The 14345-nt window shown below is 45.1% G+C and overlaps 6 non-coding genes across 6 annotated transcripts; all 6 read left to right on the forward strand.

Moving 5' to 3' along the window:
- The first annotated feature begins 701 nt into the window (after positions 1–701).
- On the forward strand, positions 702–892 carry LOC142720309 (U2 spliceosomal RNA). Its single transcript, XR_012873099.1, has one exon. It is a non-coding gene; the product is annotated as a U2 spliceosomal RNA (small nuclear RNA).
- Positions 893–2198: 1306 nt separating this feature from the next.
- LOC142720310 (U2 spliceosomal RNA) lies at positions 2199–2389 on the forward strand. The gene has a single exon (XR_012873100.1). It is a non-coding gene; the product is annotated as a U2 spliceosomal RNA (small nuclear RNA).
- Positions 2390–8805: 6416 nt separating this feature from the next.
- Positions 8806–9001, forward strand: LOC142720256 (U2 spliceosomal RNA). The gene has a single exon (XR_012873057.1). It is a non-coding gene; the product is annotated as a U2 spliceosomal RNA (small nuclear RNA).
- Positions 9002–10349: 1348 nt separating this feature from the next.
- Positions 10350–10540, forward strand: LOC142720311 (U2 spliceosomal RNA). Its single transcript, XR_012873101.1, has one exon. It is a non-coding gene; the product is annotated as a U2 spliceosomal RNA (small nuclear RNA).
- A 1346-nt stretch (positions 10541–11886) lies between these two features.
- On the forward strand, positions 11887–12077 carry LOC142720312 (U2 spliceosomal RNA). Its single transcript, XR_012873103.1, has one exon. It is a non-coding gene; the product is annotated as a U2 spliceosomal RNA (small nuclear RNA).
- Positions 12078–13417: 1340 nt separating this feature from the next.
- LOC142720313 (U2 spliceosomal RNA) lies at positions 13418–13608 on the forward strand. The gene has a single exon (XR_012873104.1). It is a non-coding gene; the product is annotated as a U2 spliceosomal RNA (small nuclear RNA).
- Positions 13609–14345: the final 737 nt, after the last annotated feature.

Here is a 14345-nt window from a genome sequence, read left to right on the forward strand (position 1 = left end):
GTTGTAGGAGCAAAGAGAAGTTGTCTGTAAAGTTGGTGGATGCCTATTTTCCATTTTGCAGTCCCTTGTCTCCCTCTTGTGGCCTCCTGGAGGCAAATAAATGTGCAAAAAAAAGACAGCCTGGCGGCCGGCTGTTGCAGTGTTGCCCTCTCAGGCAACACTGAGTGACTGACTGAGCCGCACCGTCTTATATAAAGTTCAGACGGAACTTTGCACGTGTCATAGTGGAGCCCTCAGGATTCCAGAGCCAGCTTTCTGACATCATAATGGGGCCTGCCTCAGAGATAAAAGCCTGGGCCCAGGCAGTGTTGGTCAGTGCTGCTCAGCAGGCAGCACTGGACTGGACTGGACTGGATTACAGCTGATACAAGGTGTGAAGGAACAAGGGGTGGCTGTGGGCATGCACTTGCTGCCGCTGCCAGTGTTTATCTGCATGGCAGGAGGGCATTTGGGCGTTGCCAGGAAGGCGTTTTTATGTAGATTCCTCCTCTTTCAGCACTGCATTGTGGTGCAAGCAAAAGAAGCAAATCCTGTGTAGCTTCCTCTCCGGCCTTTATTCACCTCCCTCCCGCTTAGTAGCTGTAAATGTGTGTGAGCCTGCAGGGCCCCATGGAATTGCCTAGGAGTAGGCTGAATCAATCGCTGCAAGGGGTGAACAGCAGTATGGGACAGGCTCGGGCAAGGCAAGGGCCGCTCGGGTTATCGCTTCTCGGCCTTTTGGCTAAGATCAAGTGTAGTATCTGTTCTTATCAGTTTAATATCTGATACGTCCCCTATCTGGGGACCATATATTAAATGGATTTTTAGAACAGGGAGATGGAAATAGAGCTTGCTCTGTCCACTCCACGCATTGACCTGGTATTGCAGTATTTCCAGGACCGGTGCACCCTTCCCTTATGTGTTGACTAAAATCAGATTCCAAAAGTGCTATTTGTGTTTGCTATTGTTTTTGTCTTTCTGATGGGATCTCCCCTTTTAATCCCATTATTTCAACACCTGTTGGACAATGCATTTGTACAGTCATGTGTGATAATGAGCTCATTTATTAAATGCAATTAATTAATACATTGCCACCTCTTGGTGTGTGTGTGTGTGTGTGTGTGTGTGTGTGTGTGTGTGTGTCTTCTGTGTTTCTGTGTTTCCGGCATTTCACATTGGAACAGCTCATTCACCTTCCTTGTCTTCTCTCCGCCCTCCCTTTTAGGTAGGTTAAAGAGCTGCACCTGAGCCAGCCACTGATTGATTGATGCAGCACCACAGTCAAATAGTGGAGTGGAGTAGGGGGAACAGCAAACAGCCATTAAAGCAGCCCGCCCGCCACAATGGACCTACCTGTGTACACTAGATGGATGTGATGGAATGTACTGTCGTCCCTACATTTCCAAGAAGAAGTAAGAATTGCAGTTGCAACAAACCCTTGCTTGCCTACAAAGAGAGCAGCAATTTGGATTTGTTACTATGTTACCTGGAAGAATAACAAACTGTGCAAGGATGGAGGTTGTAGGAGCAAAGAGAAGTTGTCTGTAAAGTTGGTGGATGCCTATTTTCCATTTTGCAGTCCCTTGTCTCCCTCTTGTGGCCTCCTGGAGGCAAATAAATGTGCAAAAAAAAGACAGCCTGGCGGCCGGCTGTTGCAGTGTTGCCCTCTCAGGCAACACTGAGTGACTGACTGAGCCGCACCGTCTTATATAAAGTTCAGACGGAACTTTGCACGTGTCATAGTGGAGCCCTCAGGATTCCAGAGCCAGCTTTCTGACATCATAATGGGGCCTGCCTCAGAGATAAAAGCCTGGGCCCAGGCAGTGTTGGTCAGTGCTGCTCAGCAGGCAGCACTGGACTGGACTGGACTGGATTACAGCTGATACAAGGTGTGAAGGAACAAGGGGTGGCTGTGGGCATGCACTTGCTGCCGCTGCCAGTGTTTATCTGCATGGCAGGAGGGCATTTGGGCGTTGCCAGGAAGGCGTTTTTATGTAGATTCCTCCTCTTTCAGCACTGCATTGTGGTGCAAGCAAAAGAAGCAAATCCTGTGTAGCTTCCTCTCCGGCCTTTATTCACCTCCCTCCCGCTTAGTAGCTGTAAATGTGTGTGAGCCTGCAGGGCCCCATGGAATTGCCTAGGAGTAGGCTGAATCAATCGCTGCAAGGGGTGAACAGCAGTATGGGACAGGCTCGGGCAAGGCAAGGGCCGCTCGGGTTATCGCTTCTCGGCCTTTTGGCTAAGATCAAGTGTAGTATCTGTTCTTATCAGTTTAATATCTGATACGTCCCCTATCTGGGGACCATATATTAAATGGATTTTTAGAACAGGGAGATGGAAATAGAGCTTGCTCTGTCCACTCCACGCATTGACCTGGTATTGCAGTATTTCCAGGACCGGTGCACCCTTCCCTTATGTGTTGACTAAAATCAGATTCCAAAAGTGCTATTTGTGTTTGCTATTGTTTTTGTCTTTCTGATGGGATCTCCCCTTTTAATCCCATTATTTCAACACCTGTTGGACAATGCATTTGTACAGTCATGTGTGATAATGAGCTCATTTATTAAATGCAATTAATTAATACATTGCCACCTCTTGTTGTGTGTGTGTGTGTGTGTGTGTGTGTGTGTGTGTGTGTGTGTGTGTGTGTGTGTGTGTGTGTGTGTCTTCTGTGTTTCTGTGTTTCCGGCATTTCACATTGGAACAGCTCATTCACCTTCCTTGTCTTCTCTCCGCCCTCCCTTTTAGGTAGGTTAAAGAGCTGCACCTGAGCCAGCCACTGATTGATTGATGCAGCACCACAGTCAAATAGTGGAGTGGAGTAGGGGGAACAGCAAACAGCCATTAAAGCAGCCCGCCCGCCACAATGGACCTACCTGTGTACACTAGATGGATGTGATGGAATGTACTGTCGTCCCTACATTTCCAAGAAGAAGTAAGAATTGCAGTTGCAACAAACCCTTGCTTGCCTACAAAGAGAGCAGCAATTTGGATTTGTTACTATGTTACCTGGAAGAATAACAAACTGTGCAAGGATGGAGGTTGTAGGAGCAAAGAGAAGTTGTCTGTAAAGTTGGTGGATGCCTATTTTCCATTTTGCAGTCCCTTGTCTCCCTCTTGTGGCCTCCTGGAGGCAAATAAATGTGCAAAAAAAAGACAGCCTGGCGGCCGGCTGTTGCAGTGTTGCCCTCTCAGGCAACACTGAGTGACTGACTGAGCCGCACCGTCTTATATAAAGTTCAGACGGAACTTTGCACGTGTCATAGTGGAGCCCTCAGGATTCCAGAGCCAGCTTTCTGACATCATAATGGGGCCTGCCTCAGAGATAAAAGCCTGGGCCCAGGCAGTGTTGGTCAGTGCTGCTCAGCAGGCAGCACTGGACTGGACTGGACTGGATTACAGCTGATACAAGGTGTGAAGGAACAAGGGGTGGCTGTGGGCATGCACTTGCTGCCGCTGCCAGTGTTTATCTGCATGGCAGGAGGGCATTTGGGCGTTGCCAGGAAGGCGTTTTTATGTAGATTCCTCCTCTTTCAGCACTGCATTGTGGTGCAAGCAAAAGAAGCAAATCCTGTGTAGCTTCCTCTCCGGCCTTTATTCACCTCCCTCCCGCTTAGTAGCTGTAACAAATCCTGTGTAGCTTCCTCTCCGGCCTTTATTCACCTCCCTCCCGCTTAGTAGCTGTAAATGTGTGTGAGCCTGCAGGGCCCCATGGAATTGCCTAGGAGTAGGCTGAATCAATCGCTGCAAGGGGTGAACAGCAGTATGGGACAGGCTCGGGCAAGGCAAGGGCCGCTCGGGTTATCGCTTCTCGGCCTTTTGGCTCAGATCAGGTTCATTGCCTGGTCTGGGCCGGGGGGTTCGGCCTTTTCGTGGAGTCCTATCCGACGTTTTTGGGAGCGATCACCGTGCCGTTGGGCATTCCTTTTCAAGATGGCAGCTGTGCGTAACACTATCCGTTTTGTGGTGAATGAGCAGAGGAGAGAAGAAGTTGATACTGGACATATCATTGAGAACATCCTTCTGGACCTGGCTGGAGTTAAGTTGGTAGAGGTATTCTGTATCCAAGCTTTCAGCAATATTGCTACATATGATGTATCCTTTTTTGAGGCCGCCTACTGTCTAAATGTTTTTCAGTTGCTCAAGGAGAAACACATGCATGAGGCTTTAAAATCTATTGAAGTGCAACCTCTTTTTTCAGCAGTGGAGAAATGTATTACCATCCACATGTATAACCCATTTCTGGATAGAAGGCTGGTCAGGGCCTTCTTAGCTCACTACTGTACCCATGTTAGAGGAGGTGTGGAGCAGAAGAACCTATGGGGAGTTTTCAATGGTGATATTAAGTACTGGGTCAGGCTGAAACCTGACTCCAGCTGTATTGGAGGAGTGATGAATCCTCCTGCAAATTTTTCAATTGGTGGTAATAAGGGATATCTTTATTACCAAGATATGCCATGTTTTTGCAGATCATGTTTTTCCTACGGGCATACCAAGGCAAAGTATGCAGGAATTGCAAAGAAACAGGACATGAGGCTAGTGCATGTATTTCCCCATCCAGGTGTGACATTTGTGGTTTGCCGGGTCATACTTGTAGGAAATGTCCAAAGGTGTTTCCCTTTTTAGGGCAAGAGAGAAGAACATGGGGCAGACAGGTGAGAACAACAAGTTCCCTTGCTGCCACTTCTGATGCAATTTCAGAGCCAGCTGGCAGTGTTTCTGTGCCTGCTTCTCAGGACCCTGGGAAAGCTGGATTAGGAGAGGTTCTAACCTCACATACTAACAGCATGGAGTTGGGTGTGGTCCCTCCTGCAGAGCAAAGTGTTGATGAAACACCTGGGGTTATGCCTATGGAAGGTGAAGACACAGCGCCACCTATTGGGTGTGCTTCCCCTGATGATGGTGCAAGTATGCAAATTTTGTCTTTTTCTAGCCCAGAGTCAAAAATGGAAGACTCAGCTAAAGTGGAGTGGTCAATATCGGAGGAGGACGAGAAGGAGGCCAGGATGCCTAGTGCCACTAGTGCTGAAATTTTTCATAAAGTGGTCTCAAAAAGGGGGAAGTCTGGAAAGGCGGTGAAGAGACTGAAGATAGGCTTATTGGAAGATTCTGCTCATGCAAATCCCTTCTCATTGCTGGACAGTGACTCTAGTTCTAGCCCTAAGTCATCTGAGGTGGCCTCAGAAGTACCCAGCTCTCCTGGGGAAGGTTTCCTCAGTGAAGTCAATGTGGCAAATCTGGAAAGAGCTATGTATTTCCCTGGGACGTGATATGTTCTGGTTATCTCATGGCTTTCCTTTGCACTAACCATACTATGCCCGCATGTCTTTGAGATTAAAGATTGTCTCTCAAAATGTACGGGTGTTCTCCTCTGCTCACAAGCGTGCTGCAGTCCTGGACTTTTTGGCCTCTAAGGGCAGTGACATTGTTTGTGTACAAGAATGTGGTTTGTCAAAAAATCCTAGTAAAGAAGAATGGAAGTTTGGGGAAGCAATTTGGTCCTTTTCTTCCACAAATAGGAACGATGGAATTGGTATTCTCTTTAAAAATAATGAGTTTGTCATCAAACAGACTCAAATCATTCAGGAAGGAAGATGTGTCTGCGTGTTACTATCCTACAAGGGGTGGCAGTTTAGGCTTATCAATATCTATGGCCATGCTGTGAAATCTGATAGGTTGGCACTTTTTGATACTTTAAAATTTTTTCTACACGGTAAAGTTCCTGTAATTATTGTTGGTGACATTAACTGTATCCTGGAGAAGCAGGCCCGAGCTGGATCCACAGAGTCTAATGTGGACGCTACCGGAGTTTTGTGGAATAAAATTTTGCAGGACTTTGCTTTGCAGGACGCTGTCACCAGGAAACCAGGTCCATTTACCTATCATGCCGATGACGGAAGAACGGATTCTCGTCTGGACTTTTTCTTTTTTTCTACCTCTGCAATGAAATGTGTAGATTATGCGCAGGAGAGAGTGTGGTTTTCAGATCACGAGTGTTTGTTGGGGGTTTTTGTTATAAATAATTTCTTTTATGGTAGAGGGGTATGGAAGATGAATGTTAGTTTTCTGAGTGATAAAAGGGAAAAAACTAGGTTTGGGAAAAAATATGGGTTTTGGGTTAGGAAGAAAAGTTCTTTCTCTAATGTGTGTGAATGGTGGGTATGGGTGAAAAAAAAGATTGGTGGGTTTTTTAGACAGATAGGGTATAGAAGAGCGAGAAGGAAAAGATTAGAATATTCACGCTTTAATATGCGGATGACGTTCCTTCAACAATGTAAAAATTTGGGTATGGATGTAAGACACGATTTGGAAAAAACAAAAAAAGATATTAAGGAGTGGTTCCGAGAGAAAGGGAAAGAAATTATATTTAGGTCTAAGGTGGAGGTTAGAGATAATCACGAGAAGTGCACTAGATTTTTCTTTAAAAAAATGTGTGGTGGAAAAAGTGGAATGAATGTATTATTGGATAAGGATGATAAGGAGGTGTTCGGTAAGGATGTGATTGATGTGGTGTCTGATTTTTATAAAAAACTGTATGATGTGAAGAAATGTGATTTGGGCGATGATGAGGAGTTTTTGGATATTGTGTGTAATTTTGTTCCTGAAAGTGAATGTGCGTTTTTGCTTGGTGAGATTATGGATGGTGAAGTAAAGGATGTGGTGGGAAGTATGGCTAAAAATAAGTCTCCAGGGATCGATGGAATACCAGCTGATTTCTATGGGAAATATTGGGATATAATTGGGAAGGATGTTATAGAAGTTATGAGAGTGTTGTTTTCTGGGATTAATATGTGTGATGTGATGAAGAAGGGTATGGTAGTTTTGTTGCATAAAAAAGGAGACAAGAGACGGTTAGAAAACTGGCGACCAATTACTTTGCTTAATACGGATTATAAAATTTTTGCCAAGCTGATTGCGAATCGTATGAGAGATGTGATTGGGTGTGTGATTGATGAGGATCAGGTATGTGCGGTACCGAAAAGGAAATTGCATGAAAACGTGGCGTTGGTGCGGGACATGCTTGAGGATTGTAAGGGTCGGAATAAGAAGGTGATTGTGTGTGCGTTAGATTTTGAGAAAGCGTTTGATCGTGTGGCGCATGTGTTTTTGTTCAAAGTGTTAGAGAGAATGGGTTTTCCGGTTCAGTTTGTGAGTTTGTTGAAGAATTTATACGCGAATGCAAAGAGCTGTGTGCAGGTGAATGGGTTTTTTTCAGAATCGTTTAATATTATGTCTGGTGTGCGACAGGGTTGTCCGTTGTCTCCCATCCTATTTATTTGTGCGATTGAACCATTGTTGCAAATGATTAGAAATGATAAGGTTGTGAAAGGTTTGGTGGTGCCCGGGTGTGATGGAAAACGTGTGAAAGCTTTGGGATATATGGATGATATTTGCGTATTGTGTGATTCAGTGTATGATATGTCCAGAGTGAAGTTGATCGTAAATATGTTTTGTATTGCGTCTGCTTTTAAAATAAATTGGGGTAAGAGCAAATTTAAAATTTTTTTCAGTAATGAGCGGGTGAGTGATTCTGATATGGAACAGGTGAATGGTGTGAAAATTTTGGGTATTGTGTTTGATGATGAGCTGAAAGGGAGAGAAAGTTGGGATGAGTTAGGTGGTAGGATTGTGAGAAAGTTGGAAATGTGGAGAATGAGGGATCTTTCTTTTTCGGGGAAGGTTTTAATTGTCAAAAGTATTATTCTTCCTATGATTTTATATGTTGCTCTGGTTTTTCCTCCTGCTGTAGCTATGTTAAAAAAAGTGAATAGAGTTTTGTTCCTTTTTTTATGGGGGAGCGGGATTGAGAAGGCAAAGAGAGAAATTCTAATGAAAAGCAGACGTAATGGAGGCTTGGATTTCCCAAATTTGGAGATTTTCATCGGAATTAATTGTGTACGTTTTTTTGTAGAGCTTTTATTTAAAGAATCCAAGGCTTCCAGAATGTCGAAATATTTAGCTGGAACGGTGATTCAGCGTCTAAGGTGGGAAAAACGTAATTTATGTAAACCAATTGCTTTTCAGTGCACAGGGTGGTATTTGTATGTTGAAAAATTTATTAAAAAGTTCCAGCTAGAGGATGTAAGAATGGAGAGATTTTTGAGTGAAAAGAATGTTGTGAGAAGTATGTGTATGAATAATGTGATGTGTTCTGTAAATGGTTTGAATTCGATGGAGTCTAGGTCTGTGTGGAAGAAGATTGTTACGTATGATGTGTCAAATAAGCAGAAAGATTTGTTATGGATGTCGGTACATGGAGTGTTGCCTGTAAGGAGTGTTCAGAAAAGAAGAGGTTTGGTTGCATCTGAAAGGTGTCCGAGAGAAGGTTGTGGGGATGATGAGGATGTGAGTCATGTGTTTTGGTCGTGTAAGCATGCAAAGGATGTTTGGAAAAAGTTGAGTGGGTTGTGCGAAGAATTGACTGGTTTGAAGAGTTTGACGTACGAAATTGTCTTGTTTGGTTTGTGTAGTTTGGGTAGTGAAAAGGATAGAGTGTTGTGGATTTTTTTGACTTGTGTGAAAGAGGTTTTGTGGAATACGAGGAATTTGAATGTGTATAAAAGAGAAGTATTTGAGATGGAGGATGTGGTTAGTATGGTATTGGCTAAATTGTATTTTTATTATAAATGGGATCTAGAAAAAGGTATGGATGCGGAAGGGATATGGCGAATGTTAAAATGGCGGTATTTAGTTTGAGGAATTTTGTTTGACTTATCTTGTATTTGATGGGAAAATAAAATAATGAACCAGAGTGATGAGATTTTTTGAAAAATAGAGAGGTGGTTTGAACAACTACAGTTCTCGGTTTTATTCAAAAAAACCTGAATGGTTTAATAAAAAAAAAAAAAAAAAAAAAAAAAAAAAAAAATCTGTTCTTATCAGTTTAATATCTGATACGTCCCCTATCTGGGGACCATATATTAAATGGATTTTTAGAACAGGGAGATGGAAATAGAGCTTGCTCTGTCCACTCCACGCATTGACCTGGTATTGCAGTATTTCCAGGACCGGTGCACCCTTCCCTTATGTGTTGACTAAAATCAGATTCCAAAAGTGCTATTTGTGTTTGCTATTGTTTTTGTCTTTCTGATGGGATCTCCCCTTTTAATCCCATTATTTCAACACCTGTTGGACAATGCATTTGTACAGTCATGTGTGATAATGAGCTCATTTATTAAATGCAATTAATTAATACATTGCCACCTCTTGTTGTGTGTGTGTGTGTGTGTGTGTGTGTGTGTGTGTGTGTGTGTGTGTGTGTGTGTGTGTGTGTGTGTGTGTGTGTGTGTGTGTCTTCTGTGTTTCTGTGTTTCCGGCATTTCACATTGGAACAGCTCATTCACCTTCCTTGTCTTCTCTCCGCCCTCCCTTTTAGGTAGGTTAAAGAGCTGCACCTGAGCCAGCCACTGATTGATTGATGCAGCACCACAGTCAAATAGTGGAGTGGAGTAGGGGGAACAGCAAACAGCCATTAAAGCAGCCCGCCCGCCACAATGGACCTACCTGTGTACACTAGATGGATGTGATGGAATGTACTGTCGTCCCTACATTTCCAAGAAGAAGTAAGAATTGCAGTTGCAACAAACCCTTGCTTGCCTACAAAGAGAGCAGCAATTTGGATTTGTTACTATGTTACCTGGAAGAATAACAAACTGTGCAAGGATGGAGGTTGTAGGAGCAAAGAGAAGTTGTCTGTAAAGTTGGTGGATGCCTATTTTCCATTTTGCAGTCCCTTGTCTCCCTCTTGTGGCCTCCTGGAGGCAAATAAATGTGCAAAAAAAAGACAGCCTGGCGGCCGGCTGTTGCAGTGTTGCCCTCTCAGGCAACACTGAGTGACTGACTGAGCCGCACCGTCTTATATAAAGTTCAGACGGAACTTTGCACGTGTCATAGTGGAGCCCTCAGGATTCCAGAGCCAGCTTTCTGACATCATAATGGGGCCTGCCTCAGAGATAAAAGCCTGGGCCCAGGCAGTGTTGGTCAGTGCTGCTCAGCAGGCAGCACTGGACTGGACTGGACTGGATTACAGCTGATACAAGGTGTGAAGGAACAAGGGGTGGCTGTGGGCATGCACTTGCTGCCGCTGCCAGTGTTTATCTGCATGGCAGGAGGGCATTTGGGCGTTGCCAGGAAGGCGTTTTTATGTAGATTCCTCCTCTTTCAGCACTGCATTGTGGTGCAAGCAAAAGAAGCAAATCCTGTGTAGCTTCCTCTCCGGCCTTTATTCACCTCCCTCCCGCTTAGTAGCTGTAAATGTGTGTGAGCCTGCAGGGCCCCATGGAATTGCCTAGGAGTAGGCTGAATCAATCGCTGCAAGGGGTGAACAGCAGTATGGGACAGGCTCGGGCAAGGCAAGGGCCGCTCGGGTTATCGCTTCTCGGCCTTTTGGCTAAGATCAAGTGTAGTATCTGTTCTTATCAGTTTAATATCTGATACGTCCCCTATCTGGGGACCATATATTAAATGGATTTTTAGAACAGGGAGATGGAAATAGAGCTTGCTCTGTCCACTCCACGCATTGACCTGGTATTGCAGTATTTCCAGGACCGGTGCACCCTTCCCTTATGTGTTGACTAAAATCAGATTCCAAAAGTGCTATTTGTGTTTGCTATTGTTTTTGTCTTTCTGATGGGATCTCCCCTTTTAATCCCATTATTTCAACACCTGTTGGACAATGCATTTGTACAGTCATGTGTGATAATGAGCTCATTTATTAAATGCAATTAATTAATACATTGCCACCTCTTGTTGTGTGTGTGTGTGTGTGTGTGTGTGTGTGTGTGTGTGTGTGTGTGTGTGTGTGTGTGTGTGTGTGTGTGTGTGTGTGTGTCTTCTGTGTTTCTGTGTTTCCGGCATTTCACATTGGAACAGCTCATTCACCTTCCTTGTCTTCTCTCCGCCCTCCCTTTTAGGTAGGTTAAAGAGCTGCACCTGAGCCAGCCACTGATTGATTGATGCAGCACCACAGTCAAATAGTGGAGTGGAGTAGGGGGAACAGCAAACAGCCATTAAAGCAGCCCGCCCGCCACAATGGACCTACCTGTGTACACTAGATGGATGTGATGGAATGTACTGTCGTCCCTACATTTCCAAGAAGAAGTAAGAATTGCAGTTGCAACAAACCCTTGCTTGCCTACAAAGAGAGCAGCAATTTGGATTTGTTACTATGTTACCTGGAAGAATAACAAACTGTGCAAGGATGGAGGTTGTAGGAGCAAAGAGAAGTTGTCTGTAAAGTTGGTGGATGCCTATTTTCCATTTTGCAGTCCCTTGTCTCCCTCTTGTGGCCTCCTGGAGGCAAATAAATGTGCAAAAAAAAGACAGCCTGGCGGCCGGCTGTTGCAGTGTTGCCCTCTCAGGCAACACTGAGTGACTGACTGAGCCGCACCGTCTTATATAAAGTTCAGACGGAACTTTGCACGTGTCATAGTGGAGCCCTCAGGATTCCAGAGCCAGCTTTCTGACATCATAATGGGGCCTGCCTCAGAGATAAAAGCCTGGGCCCAGGCAGTGTTGGTCAGTGCTGCTCAGCAGGCAGCACTGGACTGGACTGGACTGGATTACAGCTGATACAAGGTGTGAAGGAACAAGGGGTGGCTGTGGGCATGCACTTGCTGCCGCTGCCAGTGTTTATCTGCATGGCAGGAGGGCATTTGGGCGTTGCCAGGAAGGCGTTTTTATGTAGATTCCTCCTCTTTCAGCACTGCATTGTGGTGCAAGCAAAAGAAGCAAATCCTGTGTAGCTTCCTCTCCGGCCTTTATTCACCTCCCTCCCGCTTAGTAGCTGTAAATGTGTGTGAGCCTGCAGGGCCCCATGGAATTGCCTAGGAGTAGGCTGAATCAATCGCTGCAAGGGGTGAACAGCAGTATGGGACAGGCTCGGGCAAGGCAAGGGCCGCTCGGGTTATCGCTTCTCGGCCTTTTGGCTAAGATCAAGTGTAGTATCTGTTCTTATCAGTTTAATATCTGATACGTCCCCTATCTGGGGACCATATATTAAATGGATTTTTAGAACAGGGAGATGGAAATAGAGCTTGCTCTGTCCACTCCACGCATTGACCTGGTATTGCAGTATTTCCAGGACCGGTGCACCCTTCCCTTATGTGTTGACTAAAATCAGATTCCAAAAGTGCTATTTGTGTTTGCTATTGTTTTTGTCTTTCTGATGGGATCTCCCCTTTTAATCCCATTATTTCAACACCTGTTGGACAATGCATTTGTACAGTCATGTGTGATAATGAGCTCATTTATTAAATGCAATTAATTAATACATTGCCACCTCTTGTTGTGTGTGTGTGTGTGTGTGTGTGTGTGTGTGTGTGTGTGTGTGTGTGTGTGTGTGTGTGTGTGTGTGTGTGTGTGTCTTCTGTGTTTCTGTGTTTCCGGCATTTCACATTGGAACAGCTCATTCACCTTCCTTGTCTTCTCTCCGCCCTCCCTTTTAGGTAGGTTAAAGAGCTGCACCTGAGCCAGCCACTGATTGATTGATGCAGCACCACAGTCAAATAGTGGAGTGGAGTAGGGGGAACAGCAAACAGCCATTAAAGCAGCCCGCCCGCCACAATGGACCTACCTGTGTACACTAGATGGATGTGATGGAATGTACTGTCGTCCCTACATTTCCAAGAAGAAGTAAGAATTGCAGTCAACAAACCCTTGCTTGCCTACAAAGAGAGCAGCAATTTGGATTTGTTACTATGTTACCTGGAAGAATAACAAACTGTGCAAGGATGGAGGTTGTAGGAGCAAAGAGAAGTTGTCTGTAAAGTTGGTGGATGCCTATTTTCCATTTTGCAGTCCCTTGTCTCCCTCTTGTGGCCTCCTGGAGGCAAATAAATGTGCAAAAAAAAGACAGCCTGGCGGCCGGCTGTTGCAGTGTTGCCCTCTCAGGCAACACTGAGTGACTGACTGAGCCGCACCGTCTTATATAAAGTTCAGACGGAACTTTGCACGTGTCATAGTGGAGCCCTCAGGATTCCAGAGCCAGCTTTCTGACATCATAATGGGGCCTGCCTCAGAGATAAAAGCCTGGGCCCAGGCAGTGTTGGTCAGTGCTGCTCAGCAGGCAGCACTGGACTGGACTGGACTGGATTACAGCTGATACAAGGTGTGAAGGAACAAGGGGTGGCTGTGGGCATGCACTTGCTGCCGCTGCCAGTGTTTATCTGCATGGCAGGAGGGCATTTGGGCGTTGCCAGGAAGGCGTTTTTATGTAGATTCCTCCTCTTTCAGCACTGCATTGTGGTGCAAGCAAAAGAAGCAAATCCTGTGTAGCTTCCTCTCCGGCCTTTATTCACCTCCCTCCCGCTTAGTAGCTGTAAATGTGTGTGAGCCTGCAGGGCCCCATGGAATTGCCTAGGAGTAGGCTGAATCAATCGCTGCAAGGGGTGAACAGCAGTATGGGACAGGCTCGGGCAAGGCAAGGGCCGCTCGGGTTATCGCTTCTCGGCCTTTTGGCTAAGATCAAGTGTAGTATCTGTTCTTATCAGTTTAATATCTGATACGTCCCCTATCTGGGGACCATATATTAAATGGATTTTTAGAACAGGGAGATGGAAATAGAGCTTGCTCTGTCCACTCCACGCATTGACCTGGTATTGCAGTATTTCCAGGACCGGTGCACCCTTCCCTTATGTGTTGACTAAAATCAGATTCCAAAAGTGCTATTTGTGTTTGCTATTGTTTTTGTCTTTCTGATGGGATCTCCCCTTTTAATCCCATTATTTCAACACCTGTTGGACAATGCATTTGTACAGTCATGTGTGATAATGAGCTCATTTATTAAATGCAATTAATTAATACATTGCCACCTCTTGTTGTGTGTGTGTGTGTGTGTGTGTGTGTGTGTGTGTGTGTGTGTGTGTGTGTGTGTGTGTGTGTGTGTGTGTGTGTGTCTTCTGTGTTTCTGTGTTTCCGGCATTTCACATTGGAACAGCTCATTCACCTTCCTTGTCTTCTCTCCGCCCTCCCTTTTAGGTAGGTTAAAGAGCTGCACCTGAGCCAGCCACTGATTGATTGATGCAGCACCACAGTCAAATAGTGGAGTGGAGTAGGGGGAACAGCAAACAGCCATTAAAGCAGCCCGCCCGCCACAATGGACCTACCTGTGTACACTAGATGGATGTGATGGAATGTACTGTCGTCCCTACATTTCCAAGAAGAAGTAAGAATTGCAGTTGCAACAAACCCTTGCTTGCCTACAAAGAGAGCAGCAATTTGGATTTGTTACTATGTTACCTGGAAGAATAACAAACTGTGCAAGGATGGAGGTTGTAGGAGCAAAGAGAAGTTGTCTGTAAAGTTGGTGGATGCCTATTTTCCATTTTGCAGTCCCTTGTCTCCCTCTTGTGGCCTCCTGGAGGCAA

The sequence above is a fragment of the Rhinoderma darwinii genome, unplaced genomic scaffold (genome assembly GCF_050947455.1).
Source record: "Rhinoderma darwinii isolate aRhiDar2 unplaced genomic scaffold, aRhiDar2.hap1 Scaffold_495, whole genome shotgun sequence".
NCBI lineage: Eukaryota > Metazoa > Chordata > Amphibia > Anura > Rhinodermatidae > Rhinoderma > Rhinoderma darwinii.